Raw genomic sequence first — 14,408 nt, forward strand, 5'->3', positions numbered from 1 at the left:
AAGGGAGATAACGGGAGTACGTGGCTAATTTTTACTTTTACAACAGACTTCCGGCGACCGGGCAGATGCAGTCTTAGATGCTGGGCATCTCCATCTGATTGGTAACGTACTGCAATTCTCTCTATTCACTAAGCTGGTGTCTTTGTATATTAATACAGACGCCATTGCAGCCCACCTTCACTTCCTTTTTTCTGACACTTAGAGAAATTTTAACGTCTAATGCATAAATCACATATATTATGTTGTAACTTCTGTCACAGCGGTGGTTACAATTGAATTGGGGACTAAACACCTATTGGGGACTTGGCAAACATAGACGTATTTTCTTGTGGGCACGGTGTATTGGGATTTGGTGGGCTACGCAGTCTGTATTCTTAAGAGCCCCCTCAGGATGTGAGTGGCATACAACTTTTTACATTTGTATGACGGATGTATTTGTCTGAAGGATTAGGTTACATAACAAGCCATCCGCAGTAGTTTTAACATCCAACAGTAGTTATTTATTACAGCACAGGAATTGCTCCGCTTCTATTAAGAGTTCCACTTCCTCTTTTTAAATGTAGTTAGCAGCTTTTTTTTTCTTTCTCCAACCACACTTACGGGCATAAGCCTATACTTCTATGCTATTATTAACGTTTACAATTCAAAGACAACACAGTTTAGTAGTCTGTCTTTTACTAGAAGGGATCCAATAACGCAACCTAACCTATAAAGTCCAAACCCACAGCGCGCCGCTGTGTACGGTGCATTATCTTGGCTATAACCCAGCCAATGCATTCTCATTGCTAACACTCCCTTCTTACAGTTTAGCAGGACTGATACTAATTCTATATGACCAACAAACAAACTATTCCTATATAACAACTCAGCAGGATTAGCTCTACACAACAAACAAGCACACTAACTTTATATAGGTAGGACACACAGAAAGATTGCTTGATTAATCAATGATAACTTGACTCTCCACCCCTTCCACACTTTTTTGGAGGGTGTAAGAATTAACCTTGGCTCATTGTTTGCTGCCTTTCAATTTCAATCATGGCTGCCAGATTTATGATTATAAAAGTCTCCTCAGACGCCGGACACAGTATGCCCCGCCCTAGAGTCTCTAGCATTTCTGTCAATACACAGTTTATCAATCTACCCTCAGACGGAGGGATCTACTCGTGGACATTTAAACGATAAACAAATATTTGTGGACACACACAAATAGACAGACAATTAGACGGAGCACCAGTACGGCTGGTTTGGTCTAAACTGCCCCTCGGGATACTGTCTGGCAGGCCCCCCTCCTAGGTCTATTTACCAGACTCTACCGGAGCAGCGTTGCCTGTCCAGACGTTTGACCGTTTCCTGACTCTAAGGCTGTAGACTCCAAACCTGACTAGAGCAGGACCACCTAGTCAAACTACCCCGTCAGGCCCCCCTGACTCTAAGGTTTTAGACTCCAAACCTGACCCGAGCAGGGGGCCCCTGCGGGGACTTCCTCTCCCTTAAAGCAATTCACTGACCTTGCCAACCGACCAGTACTCTCAAAACGACAGGCATGTAAACATTCCTTTTTATCATATGACAGGTTCTTATCGAGTGATCGAGACTTATAAATACCTGTCGTTTGGTTCCAAATCACTTGGCCTTGGCACGGCACAAAGGCGAGTCTGAACTTAGCCACACAGGTATAGATAATTAATTTATCTTACCGTGTTCTGAAGATTTTTTATTGGGCCCACCAAGTCCAAGGTCGCATATGTCCGTGTCTCCTGTCCAAGCTCTATGGAACCCATCGATCACTGCCCGCATTCTCCACCAGCTGTCGTGGAACCTTCTTTTGGAACCACGCCTTACTCAATTTGGAATGTTTACAGCCCTCCATATTAATTCTGAATTGATAATGCGCATAAGAAGTTCCCACACTGACACGATGTTCAGCATGCATAGCTTCCTCAATTCTAACTTTAATGATCGGCGTGTAGCCTATTTTAAGAGTTTAACAAATCCGCCCATCTGGGCAGTCCAAAGATTACATGCATACAACGTATTGTTTAATTATTGGATAAGCATCTTGCAATTCTTCCATCCTCCGGTCATCTGTGATTGGCCATCAGGGTCAGGATGAAATGAGTGGGTTGTCTTGGAGCCACGTGGGGTTCCTTCGATATGATTGGATGTTACATCATGAACTATAAATTGCACAAACCTCCCATGTTATTTGCATACGTTTCCAGTAAAGTCGCTGGGGAAATTTCTGCGGTTGTCCATGTCTGATTCCTAGTTCCGTATTAGTGCATGCAGCTGGACAGTCAAATATATTTATACATGTTGTTTACGGCTAAATTGCTGAATTCCATCTTTGTCAGCATCTTTGTCAGCAGAGTTATGAAAAACAGATATTTCATATAAGCGGAAGTACCTATTGCATAACTTGTAGCAAGACATTATATTTGTAGCAAGACAGAAATATGTATACAGAATGTTCAATTGACAACTGTCTACTGCCAAAGCCCACCGATCCATAATATAGGAATACTGGACTTCCACCACATATTCTCATGCCCACACATCACAAAGCTCTGCCACATCCATCCTTATCCCCACACATCACACGCACACACAGGTCTGCTACATCTATCCTGACCCCCAGACATCATAACACAGTTCCGCTACATCCATCCTGATTCCCACACATCTCATACACAGCACTGCTACATATATTCTCATGCCCAAACATAACACAGAGCTCTGCTACATCCATTCTCATCCCCACACGTCACACAAATCTCTGCTACATCCATCCTGATCCCCAGACATCATAACACAGCTCTGCTACATCCATGCTCATCATCACACATTGCACACACACCTCAGCTACATCCATCCTGCTCCCCGCATGTCACACACACCTCAGCTACATCCATCCTCATCCTCAGACATCACACACACAGCTCTGCTACATCTATCCTCATCCCCACACATCACACACAGTCCGCTACAACCATCCTGAATCCCTACACATTACACACAGCTACGCTACATCCATCCTGATCCCCACACGTTACACACACACCTTAGCTACATCCATCCTCATCCCCAGACATCACACACAGCTCCGCTACACCAATCCGGACCCCAGATATTTCACACACACACCTCAGCTACACCTATCCTCATCCCCACACATCAAACACATCTCTGCTACATCTATCCTGATCTCCAGACATCATAATATAGCTCAGCTACATCCATCCTGATCATCACACATACACAGCTCCGCTACATCCATCCTGATTCCCACACATCTCACACAGCTGTGTTACATCCATCCTGATCCCCAGACATCACACACAGCTCCACTACATCCATTATCATCCCCAGAAACAACAAACACAGCTCTGCTACATCAATTCTTATCCCCACACATCACACACAGCTCCACTATATCTATCCTGATTCCTCACTCATTACACACACACACCTCAGCTACATCCATCCTCCTCCTCAGACATCACAGACACAGCTCTATACATCCATCGCCATCCCCAGACATTACACACAGCTCTGCTATATCCATCCTCATCCTCACACATCACATAAAGCTCTGCTACATCCATCCTGATATCCCACACATTACACAAACTGCCCCGCTACATACATCCTAATCCCCAAACATCACACGCAGCTTTGCTACACCCATCCTCATCCCTCACACATACACACAGCTCTGCTACATCCATCCTCATCCCCACACATCCCACACACAGCTCTGTTAAATCTATCCTCATCCCCAGACATCACCAACACAGCTCCGCTACATGCATCCAGATCACCAGACATCACACACATCTCAGCTGCATCCGTCCTCATCCCCACACATCACACACACAGCTTTGCTACATCCATCCTCATCCCCACACATCACACACACAGCTGCACTACATCCTTCCTGATCCCAGCACATCTCACACACAGAGCTCCGCTACATCCATCCTGATCCCCAGACATTACACACAACTCTGATACATCCATCCTGATCCCAACACATCACAAAAACAGCTCTGCTACATCCATACCTATCCCCACACATCACACAAACAGCTCCGCTACATTCATCCCGACCCCAAACATCACACATAGCTCTGCTACATCCATCCTTATCCCATACATTTAACATACACGGCTCTGCCACATCCATCCTGATCCCCACACATCGCACACACAGCTCCACTACATTCATCCTGATTCCTCACTCATTACACACACACACCTCAGCTACATCCATCCTCCTCCTCAGACATCACAGACACAGCTCTATACATCCATCGCCATCCCCAGACATTACACACAGCTCTGCTATATCCATCCTCATCCTCACACATCACATAAAGCTCTGCTGCATCCATCCTGATATCCCACACATTGCACAAACTGCCCCGCTACATACATCCTAATCCCCAAAAATCACACGCAGCTTTGCTACATCCATCCTCATCCCTCACACATACACACAGCTCCGCTACATCCATCCTCATCCCCACACATCCCACATACAGCTCTGTTAAATCTATCCTCATCCCCAGACATCACCAACACAGCTCCGCTACATGCGTCCAGATCACCAGACATCACACACATCTCAGCTGCATCCGTCCTCATCCCCACACATCACACACACAGCTTTGCTACATCCATCCTCATCCCCACACATCACACACACAGCTCCACTACATCCTTCCTGATCCCAGCACATCTCACACACAGCTGCGTTATATCCATCCTGACCCCAACAAACCACAAACAGAGCTCCGCTACATCCATCCTGATCCCCAGACATTACACACACAACTCTGATACATCCATCCTGATCCCAACACATCATAAAAACAGCTCTGCTACATTCACCCGACCCCAAACATCACACATAGCTCTGCTACATCCATCCTTATCCCATACATTTAACATACACGGCTCTGCCACATCCATCCTGATCCCCACACATCGCACACACAGCTCCACTACATTCATCCTCATCCACAGACATCCTACACACACCTCCGCTACATCCATCCTGATCCCCAAACATCTCATACACAGCACTGCTACATCTATTCTCATGCCCACACATCACAAAGCTCTGCTACATCCATCCTCATCCCCAAACATCACACGCACACACAGGTCTGCTACATCTATCCTGACCCCCAGACATCATAACACAGTTCCGCTACATCCATCCTGATTCCCACACATCTCATACACAGCACTGCTACATATATTCTCATGCCCAAACATAACACAGAGCTCTGCTACATCCATTCTCATCCCCACACGTCACACAAATCTCTGCTACATCCATCCTGATCCCCAGACATCATAACACAGCTCTGCTACATCCATGCTCATCATCACACATTGCACACACACCTCAGCTACATCCATCCTGCTCCCCGCATGTCACACACACCTCAGCTACATCCATCCTCATCCTCAGACATCACACACAGCTCTGCTACATCTATCCTCATCCCCACACATCACACACAGTCCGCTACAACCATCCTGAATCCCTACACATTACACACAGCTACGCTACATCCATCCTGATCCCCACACGTTACACACACACCTTAGCTACATCCATCCTCATCCCCAGACATCACACACAGCTCCGCTACACCAATCCGGACCCCAGATATTTCACACACACACCTCAGCTACACCTATCCTCATCCCCACACATCAAACACATCTCTGCTACATCTATCCTGATCTCCAGACATCATAATATAGCTCAGCTACATCCATCCTGATCATCACACACACACAGCTCCGCTACATCCATCCTGATTCCCACACATCTCACACAGCTGTGTTACATCCATCCTGATCCCCAGACATCACACACAGCTCCACTACATCCATTATCATTCCCAGAAACAACAAACACAGCTCTGCTACATCAATTCTTATCCCCACACATCACACACAGCTCCACTATATCCATCCTGATTCCTCACTCATTACACACACACACCTCAGCTACATCCATCCTCCTCCTCAGACATCACAGACACAGCTCTATACATCCATCGCCATCCCCAGACATTACACACAGCTCTGCTATATCCATCCTCATCCTCACACATCACATAAAGCTCTGCTACATCCATCCTGATATCCTACACATTGCACAAACTGCCCCGCTACATACATCCTAATCCCCAAAAATCACACGCAGCTTTGCTACATCCATCCTCATCCCTCACACATACACACAGCTCCGCTACATCCATCCTCATCCCCACACATCCCACATACAGCTCTGTTAAATCTATCCTCATCCCCAGACATCACCAACACAGCTCCGCTACATGCGTCCAGATCACCAGACATCACACATATCTCAGCTGCATCCGTCCTCATCCCCACACATCACACACACAGCTTTGCTACATCCATCCTCATCCCCACACATCACACACACAGCTCCACTACATCCTTCCTGATCCCAGCACATCTCACACACAGCTGCGTTATATCCATCCTGACCCCAACAAACCACAAACAGAGCTCCGCTACATCCATCCTGATCCCCAGACATTACACACACAACTCTGATACATCCATCCTGATCCCAACACATCATAAAAACAGCTCTGCTACATTCACCCGACCCCAAACATCACACATAGCTCTGCTACATCCATCCTTATCTCATACATTTAACATACACGGCTCTGCCACATCCATCCTGATCCCCACACATCGCACACACAGCTCCACTACATTCATCCTCATCCACAGACATCCTACACACACCTCAGCTACATCCATCCTCCTCCTCAGACATCACAGACACAGCTCTATACATCCATCGCCATCCCCAGACATTACACACAGCTCTGCTATATCCATCCTCATCCTCACACATCACATAAAGCTCTGCTACATCCATCCTGATATCCCACACATTACACAAACTGCCCCGCTACATACATCCTAATCCCCAAACATCACACGCAGCTTTTCTACATCCATCCTCATCCCTCACACATACACACAGCTCTGCTACATCCATCCTCATCCCCACACATAGCTGTTAAATCTATCCTCATCCCCAGACATCACCAACACAGCTCCGCTACATGCATCCAGATCACCAGACATCACACACATCTCAGCTGCATCCGTCCTCATCCCCACACATCACACACACAGCTTTGCTACATCCATCCTCATCCCCACACATCACACACACAGCTCTACTACATCCTTCCTGATCCCAGCACATCTCACACACAGAGCTCCGCTACATCCATCCTGATCCCCAGACATTACACACAACTCTGATACATCCATCCTGATCCCAACACATCACAAAAACAGCTCTGCTACATCCATACCTATCCCCACACATCACACAAACAGCTCCGCTACATTCATCCCGACCCCAAACATCACACATAGCTCTGCTACATCCATCCTTATCCCATACATTTAACATACACGGCTCTGCCACATCCATCCTGATCCCCACACATCGCACACACAGCTCCACTACATTCATCCTGATCCACAGACATCCTACACACATCTCCGCTACATCCATCCTGATCCCCAAACATCTCATACACAGCACTGCTACATCTATTCTCATCCCCACATATCACAAAGCTCTGCTACATCCATCCTCATCCCCAAACATCACACGCACACACAGGTCTGCTATATCTATCCTGACCCCCAGACATCATAACACAGTTCCGCTACATCCATCCTGATTCCCACACATCTCATACACAGCACTGCTACATATATTCTCATGCCCAAACATAACACAGAGCTCTGCTACATCCATCCTCATCCCCACACATCACACAAATCTCTGCTACATCCATCCTGATCCCCAGACATCATAACACAGCTCTGCTACATCCATGCTCATCATCACACATTGCACACACACCTCAGCTACATCCATCCTGCTCCCCGCATGTCACACACACCTCAGCTACATCCATCCTGAGCCCCACATATCTCACACACACACACTTCGGCTACATCTATCCTCATCCCCACACATCACACCCACAGCTCTGCTACATCCATCCTGACCCCAGACATCACACACAGAGGTACGCTGCTTCCATCTTTATCCCTATATTTCACACACACAACTCCGCTACATCCATCCTGATCCCCACACATCACACACACAGCTCCGATACATTCATTCTGATCCCCCACCACATCACACACAGCTCGGCTACATCCATTCTCATCCCCACACATCACATACATCTCTGCTCCATCCTTCCTGACCCCCACAGGTCCACTCACTCCATCCATCCTGACCTCCATCGCTCCACTCACTCCATCCATTCATCCATTGTCCCACAGCTTCAACACAAAGAACACAACAGAATCCTACATTTACCTATCTTCCTTGTGGTCATGTAATCCCTGACTCCTCCCACACAGGGTATCACATGAGGTATCACCTCATCTGAGGTCCTGGAAGCTGCTGGCTTTACAGGTCTGTGTGTTCCCTTATGTCAGGACTGCTGGGGGAGAGTTAATCAGCGCTAGGGGGCAGTGCAGGCTCTGTGAGGGGCTTTTGGCAGACTGCAATGGTAACTTTTTCACCCGCCGCTGCCAAGTAGTTGCACGCCAGGACCACAGCTGATGGGCTAGACTGTCACCCCCCTCACTGATAGCACCCAGGGCATTCCGCTTCTCCCGCACCCACCTTGCAACGCTACTGGTTGATATTACCAGTCATCCTCCAGCACTGAAGGTCTTGGTTCGAAATATTGGTGGCAATGACTAGTGCCATGTGCGCTTGGGTGAGTGAGCTCATTTCGCTGATCCAGTCTGAACTGGAAATCTTTCCCTCCTTTTTTCTCCAGTTGGTCCTGGTGTGGTCTGAAATCATTCTGCAGGCTGTTTGGCATGGGCCCAGGGATGTTAATGCCATTGAGTGGGTCCGGAAGCTTAACATTACCATGTCCTGTTTTGTCCATGCCTGGGGTGGTGGTGGTGCAACAGAGCTTGCTTCTTCCAGATGGTGGGCATTTTACGGACATCGGTATGGATATCTTCCTGTCGGGAATTCAGGATGGTATGGAGAAGGCTTTTTTGTTGGCTGGGGATCAGAGGGTCATGTAGTGTGTACACGACCTCCTTGGTGGCAGGTTTTGTTGAAAATAATGTTTTTGCCCACATGCATTTTTGCGCTTGCTGACATTTGGGTTCTTATCTGTATATATCCTTTTCTATTATTAAGTTCTAAGTGTGCTAATTCAATATTAAAGCTGTGGCCAGCCTCTGAGTCAACACACTTGATTATAATAAATGGTTATTATGTTTGGTAAAATCTGGTGTCCTGTCAGTTATTTCACGCTAGTGTCCTATTCCTCCTAATTTGGGTTTAATATCTTTACGCAGTCATATACATAGAGGAAGGGCATACTTGTATTTCAACTAGTGTATTTTATTATGTATACTTGATAAGAACTAACTCAAGGCTAGTCTCTGTTTACCAAGTAAATTATGTCCTCCATGTACATTACCAGCATGTGACTGACAGCTGACAAAGCCTGACTACTGTTTTCAACTCCATGCTTTGAAAACCTTCCAGTAAATTTAAGGATCTCTCAAAAGAATTTGAACAAGCAACTGAAAACAGCCACATAGTGGTGTATAGAAAGCTTTTATAGATCTCTATGGGGTCATCTTCAGCTGTCGAAAAGCAGCGAAGATGGCTGAAGGTGAAGCATGTGGGTGAGCACTATAATTCCCTCATTCTAACAATCAGCGGAGATCTCATCAGTGGGACCCCCACTGATCAAAACTTTTGACATGTCTCTCTGATATGTCAAAGGTTTGTGGAAAGTGCAGCTACTCTAAGAAACAAAACCAAAATGACATTTACAGTTGAGTTGCCTTGCATTGTTTCTATGTTGAAGGTTTGGCTCTTTTACTGCAATTGATAACTTCTAACCATACTTGTCCTGACAGTAGATGGGGTGTACTTGGGTCCCACTGTTTTCTGCCAGTTCTGAGCTGATAGCAATACATGTTCCAATTTAGAAGAGAAGCAAGCACGATTCATATTTCATGTGCTGCACTAAGTTTCTATGGCTGGCCACTGCATCTACGGTCCTTAATGTTGCTTGTTTTTTTGTGCATCATCAAAAGAGCTTGAACAGGACATCTTAAACCCTCAGTCTGCTTTGAAACGTTCTCCTGGGAAAGACCTTGCTGATGCAGTATAACTACCTTGTACCTTGTTGCTGTGCTCAGCCTTGCCATGATATATGAACAATGACAGGAAACTGTTTTCCACAACCTCACCTTTTGAAGTAGAATTTGGTATGTTACTATGTTACTATGTAACCTACATATGAAAATGATGATCAGTAGGACCCTTTTGGTATAACAGGTTAATCATACACCTGATTATAATCCTACAAAATCCCTGACTTTGTTCAAATATACATAGAAGAATTTAAACTGTTTTGAAGGCAAAGGGTGACCATGCCAAATATTAATTTGATTTATATTTCGCTTTAGTTCATTTACTTTGCATTTTGTTAATTGATTAAAACAAACTATTAACCCTTCTATTTTTGAAAGCATTCTTACTTTGCAGTGTTTTTCTGCACCTGCCAAAAACTTTTGCACAGTACTGTAAAATACGAAGGGGCAGATTTATGAAACAGTTTTAAAGAAAAGACATGAAAGCTGCGCTGTAACAAGAAGTTTTAGAATTCTGCTCCTATATGTACAGAGGAGATGTAGGAAGCGGTGAGGGCAAATTAAACTTTAGAAACCTTTTTTTTTAAACTTTTACGTGATCGCCGTTATCTATTGGAATTCAACTCTGACCGCGACCGGCGACTCTGTGTACCTTATTTTCTCTGTATTGCGGATGATGGCAGACACTTGTCATCGGTCATGCTCACTACAGATTTTTTTTAAATGTTTGCTTTTCCCACGCTGTCGCTAGGCAATGATGCGGGTACTCGTGGCCCCCCTCCGTCTTCTATTGACTTCAATGAAAGCCGCCCATGTGGACTCTGCACAAAAATAGAACATGCTGCGATTTTAAATTTGCTTATGGAAATTGCAATCACTATCTGCTCGTCTGAGCGGATATACCAATGTTTTATTCTTTCAATGGGCGTAGAATTCCGTGGATCTTCCGCACGGGCAACAATTGCGGAATCCGCAATAGAAATGTGTGAGCCCAATTTAATCGTTCTGTTGAACAACAGCTGGCAGATCCCTGCTCCCTGACACCTTTATTACATACCACCTACACTGTTCTCTTGGCTCAAAATAAGATGTCATCGGTTTTGCAGGACACCATGGTTTCTTGCATCAAAGTACATGTCTTTGTGGAAATACCCTGGAAATCATCAATCAAAGATTTGGAGGGTCTGACGAATACTAAGATAACAATCCCTTCTGCATTCAGAGGCGTACCGACTAGTCACATTACCAAACTTGATTGCAAAGTATGATCCACCTAGTACACAATATCTACAATACGGCCAGTTATTCTTTTTGTTGACGCAGCTTCTGAAATGTTAAATGTCAAGTTGTGGGTAACAATCGTGACTTTTTGATAGGCAACTAATCCCAGAAGATCAGCCTTTTCTAGAATATACCACTTCATACGCTCTAAGTTATATGCACCCCTAAAGGGATCCATGTTTAAAACCTGGAGTAGGGGATTACAAAAGGAAAGTATCACAAACCATATTCATACAGGATGAGCAAGAGTATGAAAGGCTTTTTTGAATGAGCAGTGAAAAGAAACATATTTTCATCTCATACATAAAGCCATTTTAGCTTTTGATATTCCACCTCACCCTAACACCCGGACAGTAAAAAGGCATGCCCCAAATTTCGCTTGTAAAAAGCTAATCTCTTTTGTTGTATTTGATCCTGCCCTGAGTCTCAAGATATAACAGGATTTTTGATACTTTCCATAAAATCCCTTTCTTGTTACGTTTATTGGCGGATACAGCAAGACCTTGGCTATAACTCACATGACCGTTTGCGGTTTTACGCTTGCTTGATCGTGCCTTAAAATCGTGTGAAAGAAAAATAGCCACATTTAAGTCCCGATCTTAATTAGCGTTTTCTCGTCCATTCACATGGGCGGCTGTGACATATTGGCAAAAAATATGCAGCAGGACGGAAATTCCTCAATCGTCAGAAAGCCAGGCTAGAGGTTAGGGTTTTGTTTTAGGGGATTAGTTTTTGCTGAGATTCACTTGTGTTTTTCTTTTTTTCATATTGTTGGGGAAATCAGTGGTATGAGGTAAAGGATGAAGATAATGTAATCCTGTATGAATCCAGTGCAATGTACTCTTTGTGCTTAATAATATACACCTGTACATATAAACCCATCTTTTTTATGTCCTCTATACCCACTGAATGTGATTTATGTTTTTGTATAATTAAAAACCAAATAAAATATTAACAAACATATAAAACGTGTTGCATCAAGTGACTGTCGATGATGGAAGACAGGATTTTCTTTATCTTTTGTGTACTGGTGATCAGAAGATATGAATGGACTTTGGGCTGAAAGCTTGGGAAGCTCAGTAAGGAACTTCAGCATATAACCTTCTGTTATCTTTCATTAGTTTACCCTGGCCATACCCTAGATGCACCTTCTGCATCCGTTTTGTTTTCAGACACTATCATACATAAAGTGGGCACAAGTACAATAATGTGACTGCATAAAGGTATCTACCTGAAGCTCTCTATTAGGAAGATGAAGCACCTACCCTGCCTGGAGTGTTCATCTACTTGGCAAAAGCTCAAATTTAGAGGTGGATCCACCCCATATTTTTTACATCATCAGCATCTAAAAACTGAATTCTTCCTCCCCACCATGGCATCCCAAGGAGTTTCCCAGGGCCATTATGCCATGCCAAAATAAAATCTGATCATAATTCCCTCCCCCCCTCGGTTTCATACAACTTACATACTTGAAGGCCAGTTTCTTAAAATTGTGCTTATGTTTTAGTTGCACAAATTAAAATGATAAAACTACTGCTACCTTTAAAATCTAGTGCAAATGAGATTTCAACTTTTCTAGTGAATATAAAAAAAACAGGATTTTTTTTTTTATTACTGTGAAATCCTTTTCTTGTCTGTTCATTAGGGGACACAGCGAAGACCTAGGGTGTGACTACTGCCACTAGGACGTGGACACTAAGCAAAATAAGAGTTAGCTCCTCCCACAGGAACTCTTTGCCTGAGGACGTGGTGATGGTAAAATCCATAGAGGAGTTTAAGAGTGGACTAGATGTCTTTCTAGAGCGCTACAATATCACAGGATATAGACATTAGGTGACCAGTGAGTTGTTAATCCAGTCAGGTAGGAACTATGAGAGGTTGATCCAGGGATTATTCTGACTGCCATTATGGAGTCAGGAAGGAATTTTTCCCCCGGTGGGGCTAATTGGCTTCTGCCTCTTGGGGTTTTTTGCCTTCCTCTGGATCAACAAGGAGGTTGAAACAGGCTGAATCAGATGGACGTTGTCTTCATTCTGCCTAACATACTATGTTACTAGCTACACCTCTCCTCCAGCTACTAAGCTAAAGGGCCAGGGTTCAAGTTTCCGTGGGAAGTGGGTGGGAGCAGAGAACTCCCCGGCCTGCTCTGCCTCCATGCCCACAGCACTTTCAGCTATGCCAGCAATACTCGCTCCTGTGTAATAGCACAGGAGCGAGCATCACTGGGATGCGCTGCTGGGCATCGATTGCCCAACAGCATATCCAGTCTAAATGGGCCGCAAATCAGTTTGTACGGAAACAGTAGGAAAGTAACAAGATATGTGAATTAGAATAAAACACAACCAAACAAAAAAAGTATAGGGGGAATCTCAAAACAGAGAAACATTTGGTTCCCCCGAAACAAACGGGTGTGTCCCGAGTCTCCCAATGAAGAGAGGAGAGAAGGACTTTACAGTGATCCTGTTTTCTCTGATGTGTCATTAAGGGACACAGCAAAGACCTGGGGATGTTCAAAAGCAGTACCTAGGGGTGTGCCAGAAATACTTGTGATACAATCAGTGGGATAAAAGGGAAAAAACCTCAGCGTCGCACCGTAGAATAATAGAAGATAGAATGTGCTGAAGAGACTAAAGTTATGTCACTTACTTCAAGGAGGCGCCTTTAGGGTAGGCGCCTCCTAATCCCAATAGGCGTATCAGAAATGTCACCGGCCAACGATGATGAACAGATTCCGCAGTCGCTTAAACCAGCACAGATCAAATATAAAAAACAACTTCCTTAAACATAGTATCTCAAAACATTTTTCTCTACATCACGCATCAGATCCTACTCACCTTAAGATCACCCCTGTTGAACAAATTCCCAACGGTGAA

The sequence above is a fragment of the Eleutherodactylus coqui genome, chromosome 11 (assembly GCF_035609145.1).
Source record: "Eleutherodactylus coqui strain aEleCoq1 chromosome 11, aEleCoq1.hap1, whole genome shotgun sequence".
NCBI classification, from domain to species: Eukaryota; Metazoa; Chordata; class Amphibia; order Anura; family Eleutherodactylidae; genus Eleutherodactylus; species Eleutherodactylus coqui.